General features: G+C 48.0%; 1 non-coding gene across 1 annotated transcript; it reads right to left on the minus strand.

Annotated features, from left to right (window-relative positions):
* Positions 1-20,440: 20,440 nt before the first annotated feature.
* LOC114813515 lies at positions 20,441-20,578 on the minus strand. Its single transcript, XR_003761232.1, has one exon. It is a non-coding gene; the product is annotated as a small nucleolar RNA SNORA7 (small nucleolar RNA).
* Between the last annotated feature and the right edge of the window lie 36 nt (positions 20,579-20,614).

Here is a 20,614-nt window from a genome sequence, read left to right on the forward strand (position 1 = left end):
GCTGGTTGTGAGGATTGAGGATTACCTGGGTTTCTTTTTCCCAGTTGCAAGGATCTGGGTGATAGAGCTATCTCTGTTTTGGTTCCCAGCAGAGAATCAGACACCCCTTCTGGGTACAATACTAAACCACTTCATTAGTTGGTTTATCATCTCCTCTGATTCCTTAAAACAGTGATTCTTAAACCACTTTAGGACTTCTGATGGTGTTTGAAGAGCAGAAGCATATTCTGACCCCTGTATCCAGATCTCTTGTTTCACCTGCACAGAATAAATTCAGCAAGACTCCTTATTAGATTGGAAGTCCCATGTGGGACAGGGACTGTGTCTGACTTAATTAACTTGTACCTCGCCCAGCACTTAGAACAGTGTTTGACACAATAAGTGCTTAACAAATACCATAAAAAAGGATTGGGTTCTTTTTTTAAAAAATGGTGTTTCTCAAGGGCTTATTGTGTGCCAAATATTATGCAAAGCAAAGGAGTAGATTCAAGATAATCAGGTTGGACATAGTCCCAGTCCCACATGAGGTTCCCAGTCAAAATGCCTATTTTACAGATGAGGGAACTGAGACACAGAAGTTTTAAGTGACTTCCCCAGGGTAACACAGCAGGCAAGTGGGTCCTCTGACTCCCAGCCCCTTGACTTTTCCACTAGGCTGCTTCTCATTACACATTCCAGCTTTGCCCAAGTGGCTTTGGGAATGGATCAAATGGGACCCACCTGACTCTGATATGGCCAGCCTCCTCCCAGGATTTAATGAACTTTTCTTGGGCAACCAGATTTACAAAGTAATTTCCAGAGTTCAGATCTACTTATAGTGTCAAATGCTTTCATAAGTTATTAGAAAACACATAGTGATCTCGATGCAGTTCCTTATACCTTTCCTGTATCTGACAGACTGCAAAGATTATGATCATTGGGCCACGCTGTGATTTGAAGCTATATTATGATTATACGGTATTAATTATCATATTAATTATTTGATATATTAAATCATGTATTTATATTTTCATATTGTTATGCAAACTAAAAATAATAAGAGTGGTATTTAAGTGCTTTCTATGTATCAAAGAGTAAATACAAAATCAAGTGAGACTCAGTCCCCTGTCCCTCATCAGGCTCACAATCTATGTATCACATTGGGGTTCTAATAATAATAACGGTAATTATTATTATTATGGTACTTGTTAAGCTCTTACTATATGCCAAGCAATGTTCTAAGGGTCAGGGTAGATACAAGTTAATCCCTGTCCCACTTGGGGCTCACACTCTTAATCCCTATTTTACAGATGAAGTAACTGAGGCCCAGAGAAGTTAAGTGACTTGGTAATTGAGGCCCAGAGAAGTTAAGTGACTACTTGCCCAAGGTCACACAGCAGATATGTGGCAGAGCCAGGATTAGAATCCAGGTCCTTCTGACTCCAAGGCCTGTGCTCTATCCACTGTGTCATGCTGTTATGGGAGCGATCGATCAACAGTACCCTTCAGTGGTTGATCCAGGAGTACTCTGGCTAGAATCTTTCTCTGAAAGTAGAAAGTAGTGAGATCCCACAATCTCATCTTTCACCTCTTTTTTTTTGTTTGTTGGAAGATGATGAGAATGGGAGCATCTTTGAGATCCTGTGGCATCTCCTCACCCAAACGTTGAGGAAGACCATGTGTAAGTGTTTAAGCAGGGCATTCCCTCCATTGTTGAAGAGTGCAGTGGGTATGCCATCAGATCCATGATCTGAGTTTTTCATTCTTGTGGTCCTGACTGCTGTTGTGACTTAAATTAATGGTATTTATCGTCATCAATGGTATTTGAGCACTTACCATGTACTTGGGAGAGAACAATTTTTGAATACTATTTATTAAGCACTCACTATGTGCCAGGCACCGTACTAAGCACTGGGGTAGATACAAGTTTATCAGGTTGGACACAGTCCCAGGTCCACAAGGGGCTCACGGTCCTAATCCCCACTTTATAGATGAGGTAATTGAGGCACAAAGAATTTAAGTGATTTGCCCAAGGTCACACAGCAGACAAGAGGCCGAGCTCAGATTAGAACCCCTCGGCCTTCTGATTTCCAGGTCTGTGCCCTAACTGAGCACTGTATGCAGAGCACTGTACAAAGTGCTTGGGAGAGTAAAGTAGAGTTGGTAGAAATAACCCCTACCCTCAAGGAGCCTACAATCTAGTTGGGGAGATAGATGCTGAAATAAGTTACAGATCGGGAAAGCAGCAAAGTGTGAGGATATGTTCACAAGAGCTATGGGGTTGGGGGCGGAGGGGGAGTATCAAAGTGCTTTTGGAGTAAATGCCAGGTCTTTGTATCTTGGAAGGTTTTGAAGGACCTCATTTTCATTAAAAATTTTGACTTTCCCTACTACCTCTGCCTTTTCCTTGGGGTAAGGGAGATGGTCCTAACTTTGTGGGTGGCAATCAGAGTTGCTTTATTGTGTATTTTGATCAACCGTATTTATGGAGCTCTTTGACGGTTCATTGGCAATGATCTACACTTTGGGTTCCTTCAGTAGTATTTATTGAACACTTACTATGTGCAGAGCACTGTACTAAGCACTTGGAATATACAATTCGGCAACAGATAGAGACAATCCCTGACCAATAATGGGCTCACAGTCTAAATGGGGGAGACAGACAGCAAAACAAAACAAAACAAGACATCATCAAGATAAATGGAATCATGGAGATTTACCCCTCATTAACATAATAATGATGTTGGTATTTGTTAAGCGCTTATTATGTGCAGAGCACTGTTCTAAGCGCTGGGGGAGATACAGGGGAATCAGGTTGTTTCTCATGAGGCTCACAGTCTTAATCCCCATTTTGCAGATGAGGTAACTGAGGCACCGAGAATAATAATAATGTTGGTATTTGTTAAGCGCTTACTATGTGCCGAGCACTGTTCTAAGCGCTGGGGTAGACACAGGGGAATCAGGTTGTCCCACGTGGGGTTTCACTGAGCCACGCTGCTTCGGTCACACAGCTGACACGTTAACAAAATAAATAGGGTAATATATACAAATAAGCACAGTGCTGAGGGGAAGGGAAGGGGGAAGAGCAGAGGGCGGGGTGGGGGGAGAGGGGAGGGGAGGAGGAGCAGAGGGAAAGGGGGGGCTCAGTCTGGGAAGGCCTCCTGGAAGAGGTGAGCTCTCACTAGGGCTTTGAAGAGGGGAAGAGAGTTCGGCAGATGTGAGGAGGGAGGGTATTCCAGGACAGCGATAGGAAGTGGGCCAGGGGTCGACGGTGGGACAGGCGCGAGCAGGGGACCGTGAGGAGGTGAGCGGCAGAGAAGCAGAGTGTATGAGGTGGGCAGTAGAAAGAAGGAAGGTGAGGTAGGAGGGGGCAAGGTGATGGAGAGTTTGGAAGCCAAGAGTGAGGAGTTTTTGTTTCGTGCCAAGGTCGGAAGGCAACCACTGGAGGTTTTTGAAGAGGGTAGTGACATGCCCGGAGCGATTCTGTAGGAAGATGATCCGGGCAGCGGAATTAAGACTAGACTGGAGTGGGGAGAGACAGGAGGAAGGGAGATCAGAGAGGAGGCTGACACAATAATCCAGTCGGGATATTATGAGAGCTCGTACCAGCACGATAGCAGTTTGGATGGAGAGGAAAGGGCAGATCTTGGCAATGTTGTGAAGGTGAGACCAGCAGGTGTTGGTGATGGATTGGATGTGTGGGGTGAATGGGAGAGCAGAGGGTAGCAGGGGATACAGAGTGGAAGTTCGTGCCAGAGGTGGATTTTTCCTTTGGTGACATTCAGAATTTCTCTTCCACGGTTCCGATGCTTCATTGTTCAGAGGCGGTTGGAAAGCATTTGGAAAACACAAAGCACGGCATGATTATCCACCCCTACCCCCAGTCCCTGGGTTTGGCCATTTGGTGGATGGGACACTGAGGACTGTGTTAACAAGTGATTTGCCTGAGGTCAGCTGGTCAGTCAGTGAATTGTGTGCTGGCTTCAAACCATGCTGGTTGTGGGATCACTGGAGCCCCAAACCCATATGTTGTTTAGGATCCGTCTGCTGAGATGAGACAACCGCAGAACTTGTTGCCGGGGGAGAGAAAGTGCCAGTTTTCTCAGCCCTATTCATGAATGCAGTGGGGAGCCCCTGTGAAGTCTAAATCTAGGATTTAGAAATGTCACAGTTTTGAAAAAAAATTCAGGAATTTTTTCCTGATTTCCTTAGGAGCAGGAATGCTTTTAAGCATCATCATGTCAGACAAACGTGCCCTCAGACAAATGTGCCACCAAACCCCTATTAAAACTTGTATTTATAATAATGATGGTGTTTGTTAAGCGCTTACTATATGCCAAGCACTTTTGCATTTGTTAAGCACTTCCTTTGCTCAGACTTCTTTGAGGACAGGTCCAAGAGGAACCTGTGACCCTCACTCACACATATCGCACACTCTAAAGATCAGGAGAGGGAGGGGCCGACGACCAGCCAAGAAGAAAGAATTCTATAATTCTAGTGGTCGATCAATCGGTTGCATTTATTAAGCACTTAGTGTGTGCAAAGAAAAAGTAAACCCAATAAATTAAATCAAAGATCACAACAAAAACAATAAAAGCCATGGTGCATCATGACTAATGGAATGGTTTTTCACCTCTCCATGGCTCTGGCCGGACTCACTTGGACCAACAGACAGAACCTTCCTGATGTTCTAAATGCTGTAGATTACATGCAGCTTCCTCTCCTCCCTCTTCCACTCCTGAAGGACCGGGCTTTTTCTTTCCTTTCATTCATTCATTCATTCAATAGTATTTATTGAGCGCTTACTATGTGCAGAGCACTGTACTAAGCGCTTGGGATGAACAAGTCGGCAACAGATAGAGACAGTCCCTGCCGTTTGACGGGCTTACAGTCTAATCGGGGGAGACGGACAGACAAGAACAATGGCACTAAACAGCGTCAAGGGGAAGAACATCTCGTAAAAACAATGGCAACTAAATAGAATCAAGGCGATGTACAATTCATTAACAAAATAAATAGGGTAACGAAAATATATACAGTTGAGCGGACGAGTACAGTGCTGTGGGGATGGGAAGGGAGAGGTGGAGGAGCAGAGGGAAAAGGGGAAAATGAGGCTTTAGCTGCGGAGAGGTAAAGGGGGGATGGCAGAGGGAGTAGAGGGGGAAGAGGAGCTCAGTCTGGGAACGCCTCTTGGAGGAGGTGATTTTTAAGTAGGGTTTTGAAGAGGGAAAGAGAATCAGTTTGGCGGAGGTGAGGAGGGAGGGCGTTCCAGGACCGCGGGAGGACGTGGCCCAGGGGTCGACGGCGGGATAGGCGAGACCGAGGGACGGTGAGGAGGTGGGCGGCAGGGGAGCGGAGCGTGCGGGGTGGGCGGTAGAAAGAGAGAAGGGAGGAGAGGTAGGAAGGGGCAAGGTGATGGAGAGCCTCGAAGCCTAGAGTGAGAAGTTTTTGTTTGGAGCGGAGGTCGATAGGCAACCACTGGAGTTGTTTAAGAAGGGGAGTGACATGCCCAGATCGTTTCTGCAGGAAGATGAGCCGGGCAGCGGAGTGAAGAATAGACCGGAGCGGGGCGAGAGAGGAGGAAGGGAGGTCAGAGAGAAGGCTGACACAGTAGTCTAGCCGGGATATAACGAGAGCCCGTAATAGTAAGGTAGCCGTCTGGGTGGAGAGGAAAGGGCGGATCTTGGCGATATTGTAGAGGTGAAACTGGCAGGTCTCGGTAACGGATAGGATGTGTGGGGTGAACGAGAGGGACGAGTCAAGGATGACACCGAGATTGCGGGCCTGCGGGACGGGAAGGATGGTCGTGCCATCCACGGTGATAGAGAAGTCTGGGAGAGGACCGGGTTTGGGAGGGAAGATGAGGAGCTCAGTCTTGCTCATGTTGAGTTTTAGGTGGCGGGCCAACATCCAGGTGGAGACGTCCCGGAGGCAGGAGGAGATGCGAGCCTGAAGGGAGGGGGAGAGGACAGGGGCGGAGATGTAGATCTGCGTGTCATCTGCGTAGAGATGGTAGTCAAAGCCATGAGAGCGGATGAGTTCACCGAGGGAGTGAGTGTAAATGGAGAACAGAAGAGGGCCAAGAACTGACCCTTGAGGAACTCCAACAGTTAAAGGATGGGAGGGGGAGGAGGCTCCAGCGAAGGAGACCGAGAATGATCGGCCAGAGAGGTAAGAGGAGAACCAGGAGAGGACAGAGTCCGTGAAGCCAAGGTGAGATAAGGTATGGAGGAGGAGGGGATGGTCGACAGTGTCAAAGGCAGCAGAGAGGTCAAGGAGGATCAGAATGGAGTAGGAGCCATTGGATTTGGCAAGAAGGAGGTCATGGGTGACCTTAGAGAGAGCAGTCTCGGTAGAGTGGAGGGGACGGAAGCCAGATTGGAGGGGGTCTAGGAGAGAATGGGAGTTAAGGAATTCTAGGCATCGATTGTAGACGACTCGTTCTAGGATTTTGGAAAGGAAGGGTAGTAGGGAGATAGGACGATAACTGGAGGGGGAAGTGGGGTCAAGAGCGGGTTTTTTTAGGATGGGGGAGACGTGGGCATGTTTGAAGGCAGAGGGGAAGGAGCCCTTGGAGATTGAGTGGTTAAAAATAGAAGTTAAGGAAGGGAGGAGGGCAGGGGCGATGGTTTTAAGAAGGTGAGAGGGAATGGGGTCCGAGGCGCAGGTGGAGGGGGTGGCACTTGCGAGGAGGGAGGAGATCTCCTCTGAGGATACTGCAGGGAAGGATGGGAAAGTAGGGGAGGGGGTTGGTGGGGGGGAGGGGAGAGGCGGAGGGGTGACTTTGGGGAGCTCAGACCTGATCGTGTTGATTTTCGTGAGGAAATGGGTGGCCAGATCATTGGGGGTGAGAGATGGGGGAGGGGGAGGAACAGGGGCCTAAGGAGAGAGTTAAAGGTCCGGAAGAATCGGCGGGGGTGACGGGCATGGGTGTCGATGAGGGAGGAGAAGAAGCTTTGCCTGGCGGAGGAGAGGGCAGAGTTAAGGCAGGAAAGGATAAATTTGAAGTGTGTGAGGTCGGCTCGGTGCTTGGACTTTCGCCAGCAGCGCTCAGCAGCTCGAGCATAGGAGCGTAGGAGGCGGACGGAGGAGGTGATCCAGGGCTGTGGGTTAGTGGAGCGAGAGCGGCGGAGGGAAAGGGGGGCGAGAGAGTCGAGATGAGTAGAGAGGGTGGAGTTGAGAGCGGAGACCCGCTCGTCGAGAGTGGGAAGAGAGGACAGGGCGGCGAGGTGAGGAGAGATGCTATTGGAAAGACGGATGGGATCGAGAGAGCGGAGGTCTCTGTGGGGCAGTAGCGAAGATTTGCAGGGGGAGGGAGTGTGAGAGATGAGGCAGGTGAGAAGGTTATGGTCAGAGAGAGGGATTTCAGAGTCGGTGAGGGAGGAGATAGTGCAGCGGTAGGAGATGACGAGATCGAGGGTGTGACCGAGTCGGTGAGTGGGCACGGTATGGTGGAGGAGGAGGTCGGCAGAGTCGAGGAGGGATAGCAGGCGGGCGGCAGAGGAGTCGTCGGGTACATCCGTATGGATGTTGAAGTCTCCAAGGATCAGAGTGGGCAGAGAGAAGGAGAGAAGGAAGGTGAGAAAGGGGTCAAGGTGGTTGAAGAAGTCGGAGGTGGGACCGGGAGGGCGGTAGATGACAGCGACAAGTAACTGGAGTGGGTGGTAGAGGCGAATGATATGGGCTTCGAAGGAGGGGAAGGAGAGGGAGGGGGGAGGAGGGATAGTGCGGAAGCGGCAACGGGGCGAGAGGAGGAAGCCGACGCCTCCTCCCTTACCGGTGAGTCTGGGGGAGTGGGAGAAGGAGAGGCCTCCGCTGGAGAGAGCGGCGGCGGAGACCGTGTCTTCGGGAGAGAGCCACGTTTCCGAAAGGGCGAGGAGGAGGAGAGAGCGGGAGAGGAAAAGGTCATGGATGAAAGGTAGCTTGCCTGTAACAGAGCGGGGGTTCCAGAGGCCACACTTGAAAGTAGCTGTGGGTGCAAGGGGAGGAGGGGGGGAAGGGTGGGGGGAGGGGAGGGTTTGGATGGGAAGGAGGTGGCGGGGCCCTGGACGAGGAGAGGGGGATGAGGGGTGGCGGTGGGACAAGAGGACTGGGATGGGGCATGGGTGGGGAAGAGAGAAGGGGGGAGGGGGTGAAGAGGGGGTTTGGTGGGGGGAAGAGTAGGGGGAGGGGGAAGAGGGGTAGCGCTGGTAAAGTGGGGTTCTAGGGCGGGAGAGAGGAGGGGGGGAGGAGACAGAGGAGAGAGCGGGAAAGAGCTGAGCGAGAGAGGGGAAGGGGAAGGGGAGGATAGGAAGGGGCGGGAGGGGGGAGGGGGGGAGGAGGGACATGGCGAGGCCAGAGAGGTGGGTGGCGGCACTGACAACAATAAACAGTAATAAACGAAATCGGTAATATAGCAACATGATACAATATGATACAATACAGTAGTGCTAATATAGCAACATGATACAGTATGATACAATATAGTCGTGTTAATAAAAGGGGTGATGATCAGGGTCGGGGGTAGACTCGATTAAGGGGCGACCTGATCAAATTCAAAGTCTGACGACAATAAACAATAAAAAGCGAGATCGCTAATATAGCAACATGCTACAGTAAGGCACACTACAATAGTGTTAATAAGCAGGCGATGACCAGGGTCGGGGGACGAGCCGACCCTACCCGATCAGACTCAAAGTCAAGCAGCCAGCGGCCGAGAGAGTCCCAGAGCTCATGACCAAATAACCCTGTGGCGGCGGGGGGGCCCTGAGGTTGTCTGGGGTGGGTGGGGGCCGTAGGCGGCGGCTAAGGTAAGGTAACATGGTGAGAACAAGGACGTCGTCGCCCGGGGCGGGGGCGGGAGAGATGAATCACCTCAAGAGGGAAGAGGGAGTGAGGCCTTCCCAAAATGGCCACCTCAGGCAGAGTGGGGGCTTCCCAAAATGGCCGCCTCGGGCAGAGTGGGGGAGCGGTTGGGGAGCACAATGGTTTAGGTGAAATGAAATGAAACCAAATGGTTTCATTTGGTTTAGGACTCATTTTTCAATTTGTGAAATTTCAATTGAAATTTAGGTGAAATGAAATGAAACCAAATGGTTTCATTTGGTTTAGGACTCATTTTTCAATTTGTGAATTTAACACACTGTCAAAAGAGCCCTTTCAGTTTTCTCCTAATTCTTGGCCCCTCATCTGGTTTTCTCCTTTGACAAGCCCTTGAGCGCATTGTCCTCATCCGCTGTCTCCATGTCTTCTCTTCCAATTCTCTCCTTACTCCCTGCAGTCTGGCTTCTGCTTCCTCCCTCCATGGAAATTGCCCTCTCCAGGATCATCAGTGACCTTCTTTTCTCGACAAGTCCAGTGGACTCTACTCCATCCTTATCCTCCTAGATCTCTCTGCTGCCTTTGACACTGTGGCTGCACCCTTCTTCTGGAAATTATAATAATAATTGTGGTATTTGTTAAGCACTTATTATGTTCCAAACACTGTACTGAGCACTGAGATGGGTATGAGATGATCGGGTTGGACACAGTCCCTGTCCAAATGGGGTTCACAATCTTAATCCCCATTTTACAGATGAGGTAACTGAGGCACAGAGACATTCATTCATTCAGTCGCATTTATTGAGCGCTTACCATGTGCAGAACAATGTACTAAGCTCTTGGGTAAGTACAATACAACAATAAGCAGTGACATTCCCTGCCCACAATGTGCTCACAGCCTAGAGTGGGGGAGACAGACATCAATATAATTAATAAAATTGCAGTTATGTACGTAAGTGCTCTGGGTCTGGGAAGGAGGAAGAGAAAGTGAGAAAATCAGGGCAATGAAGAAGATGAAAAGTGGGGCTTAGTCTGGCAAGGCCTCTTGGAGGAGTTGTGCCTTCAACAAGGCTCTGAAGCGGAGGAGAGTGGTTGTCTGTCAGATTAGAGGAGAGAAGGCGTTCCAGACCAGAGGCAGGACGTGGGCTAGGGGTTGGTGGTGAGAGAGGCGAGAGCGAGGCACAGTGAGAAGGTTAACACTAGAGGAGCGAAGTGCGCGGGCTGAGTTGTAGGAGAGAAGCGCAGTGAGATAGGAGGGAGCAAGGTGATGAAGTGCTTTAAAGCCAATGGAGAGGAATTTTTGTTTGAAATGGAGATGGATGGGCAACCACTGGAGTTTTTTGAGGAGTGGGGTGACTTGTCCAGAGTGTTTTTGTAGAAAAATAATCCAGGCAGCAGAGTGAAGTATGGACTGGAGTGGGGAGAGACAGAAGGCTGGGAGGTCAGCAAGGAGCCTGATGCAGTAATCCAAGTGGGATAGCATGAGTGATTGTGTTAACTTGGTAGTAGTATGGATGGAGAGGAAAAGGCAGATTTTAGTGATGCTGTGAAGGTGGGACCGACGGGATTTGATGATGGATTGAATATGTGGGTTGACTCTAGCAATCCCTGTAATCTGCCTGCGGAAGTCTTGGGTCTATCTTTTGTGCAGCACTCACTTGGATTTTACTTGAACCATGAGATCTGACTCCAGCTGGGCCTGGTAGAGAGCAGCAGGGTACCAGTTGCACAGTCTATTGGGCACAAAGCCACTTATTGCTTTCTGACACTTCCATTTTAGGGGAATCAAGAGCAGCCCAGTTCATTACCAGACCTGGGAAACAACTGGGTTAAGTAGAATCGGAAAACTCCTGCAGCCCTGGGTTTCTATGATTCCAGGATCCAGTCTGTTACCGGACTTGGTTAGCGGAATCTCGGCTTCATCTCCCTGCCTGCGGGATTCTGCCCTTTGCATCCAAACCAGATCTGTGTGCGGCTTATGTGCAGCGATAGCACCCGGGCTCTGAGGACGCTTGAAACACTCATATCTTGGTGGGGTGGCGAGAGCCCCCGGACTTCTGTTTCCCCCCGTCGGACGAGGAAATCTGCAGCGGGAGTGAGGTGACCAGAGATCTGGCAGTGTCAGTTTGTTTTGCCCTGTGGATGGCAGCAACAGACCAGCTGCTCAAACTGAACTGCAGCCCCGAGCCAGCTGGGCCTTCCTCTGCCTTTGTTCGCTGAGGCTCCGCGGTTGGCTGGACAGTGGTCCGTGACCTCGCCTCCAGGGGAGAGATGAGCCTGAAAACTCCTGGAACTGCATGGGCGGGAGGGGCCCAGAGGAGCTGTTCGAGAAAAGGTGGCATCTGGTAGGCTCGACCATCCTTTGAATGAGCTCAGGGGACCCGGTAAACCGCGGGTCAAAGTTCTGCTTTAAGTAAGTCTGCCAGACTTCAGTTTTGAGAGTATGGGACCTCAGCCCACACCCCACAGCTCTGCGCAGAACCGGGTGGGATGATAACATGTCCCTTCCCAAAACGCCCGTCCGGCGAAATGCCGCAAGGCAACAAAGTAAGGATTAGCGGCCCTATTTGTGAAATATATTCAGCGGCCGGACTCGGTGAATAGTGCCACCCACCGACCCACCCATCCATCCACTCAACCCTCCTTCCAGGCTCATCCCATGCTGATAGCTTCATTGTGTGTCCATCCCTGGGCTCATTTATTGAGCACAGCTACTGCTTCACTCTCAGATTTCACAGGGGATCAGTTTACTTTCTTTTTCACTTTCATTTTTAAACAAATCTTTTCCCATTCGCCATTATTGGCAGAGGCTACTGGACAGATTTTGGGGCACCTGGGCTCTTGGCAACCATATGACACCGTGACAAAGTTTGTCCTTCCCCTAATCATCCTTCCATCAGGGTCCATTTCCTTTCTAGTGTTCAGCTGAAGATGGAAAAACCAATAAGAAGCACAGCCTGCTCCTCCCACTGAAATCCGCCGGAGGCTTGAATTACTCAGAACTGGTTAAAGTTGAAGGACTTTTCAAGATCAGGATTGGAGGTCAGGATAGCTCAAGCTACAGGCGAGAAACAGTTCAATACATGGAGCGGTATCGTTGAGCAGGGATGATAAGTTCAGGACTTGTTATAATAATAATTATTATTATTACTAGTAATGATGGTAACGTTGTATTTGATAGGGACTTACTGTCCATGCAGTATAGAGAAGCAGTGTGGCTCAGTGGAAAAAGCACGGGCTTAGGAGTCAGAAGTCGTGGGTTCTAATCCCAGCTCCGCCACTTGTCAGCTGTGTGACTTTGGGCAAGTCACTTAACTTCTCTGTGCCTCAGTTACCTCATCTGTGAGCCCCATGTGGGACAACGTGATCACCTTGTGTTCCCCCAGCTCATAGAACAGTGCTTTGCACATAGTAAGCACTTAGATACTATCATCATTATTATTATTATTATTACTCTACCAAGCACTGGGATAGATACAAGTTAATCAGGTTGGACACAGTCCCTGTCCCACAAGGGACTCATAGTCTCGGTACCGGAGAAAACGGATGCCGAATCCCCATTGTACAGATGAGGAAACTGAGCCCCAGTGAAGTGACTTCTCCAAGGTCACAGAGCAGGCAGCTGGCAGAACCGGGATTAGAACCCAGGTCGTCTGACTCCCAAGCCCATGCTTTTTCTACCCAGCTCTTAGAACAGTGCTCCAGTGCTTAGAACAGTGCTTGGCACATAATAAGCGCTTAACAAATACCATCATCATCATTAGGACCTCCATCCAAATCCTCCTGGACCTTTCAGCTGCCTTTGATACTGTTGACCACTCCCTTCTCCTGGAAATATTATCCCACCTTGGCTTCACTGCTGCTGTCCTTTCTTGGTTCTCCTCCTATCTCTCTGGCTGCTCATTCTCAGTCTCTTTTTTCTCTTAATGGTATTTGTTAAGCACTGACTCTGTGCCAGGCATTGCCAGGTCTGGGGTGAATCCAAACCGACTGGGCTGGACACAGTCTCTGTCCCACATAGGACTCACAACCTCAATCCCTATTTTACAAATGAGGGAACTGAGGCACAGAGAAATGAAGTGACTTGCCCAAGGTCACACAACAGACTGGTAGTGGAGCTGGAATTTTAACCCATGATCTTCTGACTTCTAAGCCCATCCTCCATCCATTATGTCATGCTCCCTCCCACCCTTTAACTGTGGGAGTCCCTCAAGGTTCAGTTCTGGGTCCCCTTCTATTCGCCATCTACACCCATTCCCTTGGAGAACTCATTTGCTGACATGGTTTCAACTACCCCCTCTCATCTCTCTCCCTCTCTGCATTCTCACATTTCCTCCTGTCTTCAAGACATCTCTACTTGAAAGTCTTTCCATCACCTCAAACTTAGCATGTCTAAAACAGAACTCCTTATCTTCCCACCCAAACCCTGTCTCCCCCCTGACTTTTCCATCACTGTAGACATCACCACCAACTTTCCTTTCTCACAAGCCCACAACCTTGGCATTATCCTTGACTTTTCTCTCAATCAACCTCCATATTCCATCAGTCACTAAATCCTCAGTTTGACCTTCACAACATTGCAAAAATATGCTCTTTCCCTGCCATGTAAGCGGTTACACGTTAATCCAAGTACTTATCTTATCCTGCCTTGACTTCTTGAGAAGCATTATTAGAGAAGCAGTGTGGCTTAGTGGAAAGAGCACGGGCTTGTGAATCAGAGGTCGTGGGTTCTAATCTCAGCTGCGCTACTGATCAGCTATGCGACTTTGGGCAAGTCGCTTGATTTCTCTGTGCCTCAGTTACCTCCTCTGCAAAATGGAGATCAAAACTGTGAGTCCCACAGGGGACGACCTGATAAGCTTATATCTACCCCAGCACTTAGAACAGTGCTCGGCACGTAATAAGCGCTTAACAAATACCATCATTATTATTATTACTGTATCAGCCTCCTTCCTGACCTCCCAGCTTCCTGTCTCTCCCCATTCAAGTCCATACTTCACTCTGCCTCTTGGATCATTTTTCTACAGAAACTTTCATGCCATGCTTCCCCTCTCCTCAAGAACCTCCAGCGGTTGCCCATCCACATCCACATCAAACGAAAATTCCCCACCATTGGCTTTAATGTACTCAATCACCTTGGGCCTGCCTACCTCACCTCCCTAGTCTCCTACTATGACCAGCCTGCATATGTCTCTCCTCTAAAGCTAACCTTCTCACTGTACCTCAATCTCATCTATTTTGCTGCCAACTTCTCGCCCACAGCCTGCCTCTGTCCTGGAATGCCCTCCCTCCTCATAACTGACAAACAATTACTCTCCCCTCTTCAAAGTCCTGTTGAAGGCACATCTCCAACAGCCCTTCACTGGCCAAGTCCTCTCTTTCTTTTCACTCCCTTCTATGTTGCCCTGACTTGCCATTTATTCATGCCCCCTCCCAGTCCCTCAGCACTTAGGTACATATCCTTACTTTATTTCTATCAATGTCTATTTCCCCCCAGGCTGTAAGCTCATTGTGGGCAAGGAATGTGTCTGTTTATTGTTAGAGAATCAGCGTGGCTCAGTGGAAAGAGCCCGGGCTTGGGAGTCAGAGGTTATGGGTTCTAATACTGGCCCCACCGCTTATCAGCTGTGTGACTTTGGGCAAGTCACGTAACTTCTCTGTGCCTCAGTTACTCATCTGTAAAATGGAGATGAAGACTGTGAGCTCCATGTGGGGCAACCTGATCACCTTGTATCCTCCCGAGTGCTTAGAACAGTGCTTCACACACAGTAAGTGCTTAACAAATGCCATTATTATTATATTGTATTCTCCCAAGTGCTTAGTACAGCACTCGGCACATAGTAAGCACTCAATAAATACTACTGACTGACTGTGCTGGCTGCCTCTCCCCCCATCTCCTCCCAGTTTCTTCCCTCTACTTACCACCTTCAGCTCAGACTCAGCTCTCTTTTCAGCCTTGTCGCTTCAGCTCTGCCTCTCTGTCTGGGGTTTGGATTGTCTCTTTCCCATCATTTTTTTTTGGCCTCTCCCTTAGAAGCACCACCTCATAAATCTTGTCCCCTCCATGCCAGACCCTTAATCCCTTCCCCTGACCTTCAAAACGATAACCTGGCAACTAATACCTTATGTATTCAGAATTTGATTTCATTAACTCTACTTGTCTCAAAAAATTTAGGAGTCAGAGGAGCAGGGTCTCTAGGTCTCTTTTTCTTTCTCTCTCTCCCTGCCTGCCACTGGGGTTTGATCGGGTCCTGTCTTTCCCTGACTGTTGAGCAGCTCTGGGTGTATGGTAGAGAGTTGTCCTGCTTCTCTTGGATCTTCTCCTTGGTCAAATTTTGGGGGCCCATTGTTACAGTCTTGTGTAACATCCATTTCCCTAGAGTTCTAATACCAGTGACTTATCTTTCCTGATCTTCTCCCTGTGCTGGAGATGTAGCCATCAGGATCGTCGGTACATGAGAGCTTTTCATACGCATACTTTCTGTGGCCTCATGGAAAGACCAGGCCTGGGAGTCAGAGGACCTAGGTTGTAATCCCAACTCTGCCATTAGCCTGCTGTGTGACCTTGAGAAGTTACAAGTTCTCTGTACCTTGGTTTTGTCATCTGTAAAATGGGGGTAAAAAAAACCATTCATTTTCCCTCTCCTCTAGACTGTAAGGCCCGTGTAGGACAGGGTCTGTGTCTGACCTGATTAACTTGTATCTACTTTGTTCAGTGCTTGGGGAATAATAAGTGTTTAAAGAATACCATTATTATTATTATTATTACAATGATACATAGCTCTCTCTTACTTCATTCATACACACCTCGAGGAGTTTTGTTAGTACCATGTTCAAGTGTATGAAATAGGTCAGAATCGCAGTCCTTAAAATAAGCCTTTGCAGAGAACTCTCTCGTTATATAACTCCTTAGGTTACCCTCTGCCAGATGATTTTCCATATAAAGTTTAAGATTGCTACTCTTGTAAGATGTCCCTTCTGCGTTTTCTTTTCTCTGTTCCTTCTCACCATCACTAATGTGGGAAGAGAGTGAGGGCTCCAGAAACAGTTGCTGGATGACTGGAAGATTTTGCTGAAGGCCAAGGTTGACATGGGACATGTGGGCTGCCTTGTAAGCCAACTGGATTCAGCTCTCACTTCATTCAACCCACTTTTTGGCTCACATATTGCGATCCACTGGGGGAAGTGTGTGTCTGTCTCTGTCTGTCTGTCTCTCATAGAGTAATCTAGGTAATCAGAGAATCAGATTACCTCTGAACAGAGACTGAAGTTGTGATGACCAGGCCCCAGAAGAAGACAGTGAGCCACATAGAATAATAAATGTGGTATTTGTTTAGGTGCTTTCTATATGCCCAAAGCTGTTCTAAAAGCTGAGGTAGGTACAAGTTAATCAGGTTGGACACAGTCTCTTTACTACATGGGGCTCTCACTCTTAATCCCCATTTTACAGATGAGGTAACTGAGACCCAGGGAAGTTCAGAGACTTGCCCAAGGTCACACAGCAGACATGAGGCGGAGCCAGGATTATGACACTCTTGGCTTCCCCGCGTTCACTGTTACTTGGCACCAGCTCCTGAAACCCGCTGGGCCACGGCAGGGGCCATCTGAGCTGATGAGGGTGGCTTCTGACATCCAGCTGGGAATCCCCAGTGTGTGTTTGGAGGGCAAGGTCCCCAGCTCACAGGGCTACAGCTGTTGTCTACCCCAAACTGCCAGCTGGGATGAGAGAACTGGGGTAAGAGTTGGGGGGCGGGAGCATCCAGTAAGGCTCTAGGCAGCTCTTAAGCAGAGAATAAGCTGGGAGGGAGTGCTAATGATTTTTTTCTGGGTAAGGAAAGCTGGAAGTTTCCCAGCAGATTGGGGTGGGTTGAGAGTGGGGCAGCGGAGCATGTGGACATGAAAGGCATCAGCCCAAGTCTTGGCCTTCTGCTGGAGGCTCCAGGGAACTATAATGCTTTGTTCCTACACGGATTCATTCATTCCTTCAACTGTCTTTATTGAGCGCTTACTGTGCGCAGAGCACTGTGCTAAGAGCTTGGAAAGTACAATTCAGCAACAGATAGAGACAATCCCTACCCAACAGCGGGCTCACAATCTAGAAGGGGGAGACAGACAACAAAACAAAGCAAGTAGACAGGCATCAATAATCTTTGTACATCATTAGTAAAATAGAGTAATAAATATGTACAAATATACACAAGTGATGTGGGGAGGGAAAGGGGGTAGAGCAGAGGGAGGGAGTGGTGGTGATGTGGGGGCAGGAGGAGCAGAGGGAAAGAGAGGGCTCAATCTGGGAAGGCCTCCTGGAGGAGGTGAGCCCTCAGTAGGGCCTTCAAGAGGGGAAGAGAGTTAGTTTGGCGGATGTAGGGAGGGAGGGCATGTTTGAGGAGAGCAGAGCCATGATATCTATGAAAGTGTTTGAAGAAAATGTGCCATTTTATTTGCCGTTAACCAAGAGAGGGTCTTTCAGCTGAATCAGTCAGTCAATTGTATTTCTTGAGCACCTACTATATGCAGAGCACTGTACTAAGCACTTGGGAAAGTACAATATATCAATGTAACAGACACTTCCCCTGTCTACAGTGAGCTTACAGCCACCTCAGCCCTTCCGCACCACCACCTCCCCAGTAGCCCTCGGGGTCTCATTTCATATAACTCTAATCAGTCTCCAGACGGTCACGCATGGTGGCCACATCTACAAGAAGAGATATTAGCTCTTCCCTCTGGGATTGGGGCCCAAGGAATCTTGGATACAGCAGGGGCCTGGAGTCAGGAGGACCTGCGTTCTAATTCCACCTCCACCACAAGTCTGCTATGTAACCTTGGGCAAGTCACTTAACTTCTCTGGGCCTCAGTTACCTCATCTGCATCATGGGCATTAAGAGTGTGAGCCCCATGTAGGATAGGAACTGCATCCAACCTGATTAACTTTCATCTACCTCAGCACTTAGAACAGTGTTTGGCACATAGTAAAAACTTTACAAGTACCATAATTATGAATTATCATTATCATCTCAGCACAAGCACAGAGCCCAGGCTTTGTCAATTAATCAATCTATCTACCTACTGTTTTCAGAACACTGTACTAAACTCATGGGAGAGTTCATTTCCCTGGAGTTAGTAAAAGTGATTCCTGCTTTCAAGATAGATTTCACAATAGATTAAATAGATAATTAGATTGATAGAGAAAATAGGCATTAAAGTAGATGAAGCAGCAGAATTTAAGGAAATGTACATAAGTGCTGTGGGGCTTGGGGTGGGATGTTTTAAAATGCTTAGGAGGTTTAGACCCAAGTGCATAGGTGATGCGGAAGGGAAATGAATAAATTGGGGAGATGAAAGATTAGTGAGGAAAGGCTTCTTGGAGGAGATAGGATTTTAGAAGGGCTTTGAAGATGGGAGAGTGGTGGTCTGTTGAATCTGAAACGGGAGGGAGTTTTAGGCAGGAGGGAAGACACGAGCAAGGTTGTCAACTATTAGATGAGATCGAGGCAAGTAAATAGGTTGGTATTAGAGGAGCACAGTATGCAGGCCAGATTACAGTGGGAGAGGAGGGAGGTTAGGTAAGAGCGGGAAAACTGAATGCCTTAAAGCCAGTGACAGAGAGTTTCTGGTTTTGATGTGGAGCTGGATGGTGAACTATTGGTGGCACTAGAAGAATTGGGAAATGTGCCCAGAAAATCATTTTGAGAAAAATGATGCATTCTGCAGAGTGAGGTATGGTCTGGAAGCGGGAGAGCCTGGAGGTAGGGGGTGAGTGAGGAGGCTGATGCAGTAGAGAAGCAGCATGGCTCAGTGGCAAGAGCCCGGGCTTGGGAGTCAGAGGTCATGGATTCAAATCCCAGTTCTGCCACTTGTCAGCTGTGTGACTGTGGGCAAGTCACTTAACTTCTCTGTGCCTCAGTTACCTCATCTGTAAAAATGGGGATTAACTGTGAGCCTCACGTGGGACAACCTGATTACCCTGTGTCTACCCCAGCGCTTAGAACAGCACTCTGCACATAGTAAGCGCTTAACAAATACCAACATTATTATTAGAGAAGCAGCGTAGCTCAGTGGAAAGAGCCCAGGCTTGGGAGTCAGAGGTCATGGGTTTGAATCCCGGCTCTGCCACTTGTCAGCTGTGTGACTGTGGGCAAGTCACTTAACGTCTCTGTGCCTCAGTTCCCTCATCTGTAAAATGGGGATTAACTGTGAGCCTCATGTGGGACAACCTGATTACCTTGTATCTACCCCAGCGCTTAGAACAGTGCTCTGCACATAGTAAGCGCTTAACAAATACCAACATTACATTATTATTAGTTGGGGTGGGATGTGGTAAGTGCTTGGACCAGCGTGGGAGCAATTTGGAAGGAGAAGAAGGGGTGGATTCTAGAGATGTTGTGAAACCTTAAGCAAGACTTTAGACATTTAGTTGCCCTGAGTTGACTGCCTCTCACTATCTGATGCAAATCCTGGACCTTGATGGACAGTATGCTTCATTCTTTTCCAGACCACTTTGACCAACCAATCATCCAAATATTTCCACCTGTTTCATGAGATACACAAACCAAGCTATAAACTAAAGCCTAAAGTATTACCCAGTGCAGTGATACCATTTCATTTTGAGGTGACAGATTACCGGAGGACTTCCAAAGAGGACTAGAAGAATCTACAATTAAGTCACTTTTGGCCATATTTCCCGATTTGGGCCATATTTTTCAGTTTTTCTCATCCCAATTTATTTCATTTCTGGAGTTTTCCTGAGGAGTACTCCTGAGGCTTTACAAAAGTCTGAAAAGAAAATTTGGAATCCAACCCACTCCTGGCATTTACCTCCCTTGTTCAAAAATCTTCAGGAGATAAAGGCATCCGGCTTGTTAAGGCGTAGGTGGGTGAAATAAGTGATCTGAGTAATTCCAAGACAAAAGTGGTCTGAAAATGAAAGGAATTATTATTCTTATTGTGCCTTGTCAAAAATCAAATAAATGGGCATTAAAAAAACACACAGATTTAAGAGTCTTTGTATACAAAGGTCCATAATGCAACAGGAATTATGTAACATAGCATTTTTCTCTCCCACTGCATTGACAATAGCTTTAGTTTTGAAATAGGTACAGTTTCATTTAATTGTAATTCTTTTGTATTAGTGACTCAATAGCTACCGAATCGACAATGAACTCTGGGAATTCCCTTCTGTAAAAAGGTTTCAGAATAGACTATTTAATCATCACAGTGGAGTTTTTTTTCATCTCTTCCTTCAGATTTCCACAATGAGGGATTTAAGGAATAGAAAAGACCAAAGTGAAAGGGAGAGAAGTGCTTTGCTTCTGCTGCTTTTACTGTTACTAAGAAAAAACGATTGGGACAATCATACTGGAAACAAACTCTTTCATGCCCAAAGTCTCGTGGGACCAAACAGATTAGCAATACTTCAAGGTGGAAATTCCTGGTTTGTCTTGCTTTATGCCGTCGAGTTGTTTCCGACCCTTATTGACACTGTGGACACATCTCTTCCACAATGCCCTGCTCTTCATCTGCAATCATTCTGGTAGTGGATCCATAGAGTTTTCTTGGTAAAAATATGGAAGTGGCTTACCATTGCTTTCGTCCGCGCAGTAAACTGGAGTCTCGGCCCTTGACTCTCTCCCATGCTGCAGCTGCCCAGCACGGGTGAGTTTTGATTGGTAGCAGGTTGCCTTCCACTCGCTAGCCACTGCCTAAGCTAGGAATGGAATGGACAGACCTCTGCTTGACTCTCCCTTCCATAGCCGAAACTGATAGAGTACTGGAAACTCTCCAGATGTGACCCTGATAGGGTCCTGGCTTTTAGTTCAAGGTAAATAATGATAATTGT

This window comes from Ornithorhynchus anatinus, chromosome 7 (genome assembly GCF_004115215.2).
Source record: "Ornithorhynchus anatinus isolate Pmale09 chromosome 7, mOrnAna1.pri.v4, whole genome shotgun sequence".
NCBI classification, from domain to species: domain Eukaryota; kingdom Metazoa; phylum Chordata; class Mammalia; order Monotremata; family Ornithorhynchidae; genus Ornithorhynchus; species Ornithorhynchus anatinus.